The sequence below is a fragment of the Pseudopipra pipra genome, chromosome 2 (genome assembly GCF_036250125.1).
Source record: "Pseudopipra pipra isolate bDixPip1 chromosome 2, bDixPip1.hap1, whole genome shotgun sequence".
Lineage (NCBI taxonomy): Eukaryota > Metazoa > Chordata > Aves > Passeriformes > Pipridae > Pseudopipra > Pseudopipra pipra.
In genome coordinates, this window is record NC_087550.1 from 114,365,871 (window position 1) to 114,367,096 (window position 1,226).

Below are 1,226 nucleotides of genomic sequence, written 5' to 3' on the forward strand. Positions count from 1 at the left end.
CTCCCTTTTACAAGCACAGTGTACGTGGTACCACTGGTGTCTCCAAGTGACTTTCTGCTCTTTATTCCCCAGCACGTGGGTTTACACGAGCTGATTTTTAAATTTCAGTTGGAGTCAGGAACATGCTTTTGAGTTTTTACAGGATAATAAAATTGCTTGCCAGGGGTTTCTGACTTAAAGTTCTACACAGCAGATTGAGGTAGGCCTCTTGATCCTCCTTACCACATTTTTGCCATGTTAGAGTATAAAATATCTGTTCTACTAATTGCACCCAGGGATTCACATCCAATATCCAGATAGACTCCTAAAGCTGACTCTGTTTACCCTTTGATCTTGCCTAGTCTGTTGCTTGAAAGAATACAGACAGGTGATGGGAAATGCTGGAGCTATTGCAAGAACTGCTTAAACACTAATTAACTCCAAAAAACCCAGAATGAACAAGAAGCCAAAATGGAACTAAACCCACAACAGCTGGTGGTCATCAAGGCGATTTTCCCAGAAGGCAGAAGACTGTTACTAATAGGATGGAAAAACAGAATTTACTGAGACCAACTGGAACTGCTGATAACATATATTGAGAAATGCCTCATTTCTCACATTTTCTGCAGAGCAAGAGTGAGGCTGAACAACAATTTTAACTTTCAGTGTGGGAAAAAATAAGTGGAAACTGAAACACAGTCCCAGCAATTAGTACCAGGAGCTAATTTTACTGTAATGCTATTTTCATCACATTTAAAAATAACGTTCAAGTGTTTTTATCCATAGAAATACATTTTTTTTCCTCAGAGTTTAATCAATGCAGTATAGTTCATCAGAATCTGCCCACTGAGATTCTCTTACATTTTAAATTATTTCAATTACTGCAGAACCTGGATGTTGGAACCCCCAACAGATGATTAAATAAAGTTGTACGTTCTGTTCTCCCTTTACGACAGTGGAGGTTTTTGAGATGTTTCAATCACATTACATAAACCTGCATTCCTCCGCTAACACAGAACATTCACTCTTGCCACAGGAGACAAATACCTCTTGTGCTGCTCCCAGCCAGTGATTTTAACTTCAAATCCAGAGTAAACATAACCTCTTCAGAGCTGGGGACACGTTTGTGTGCAAGGAGAACAGCCCACTGCACTACAGTGATAACAATACCAAAGGAAACCATGGCACGTTCCCTTGAGTATCTGTCAGCAAGTGAGGGACTCTAAGAACCAGAACTGCTCAAAAGC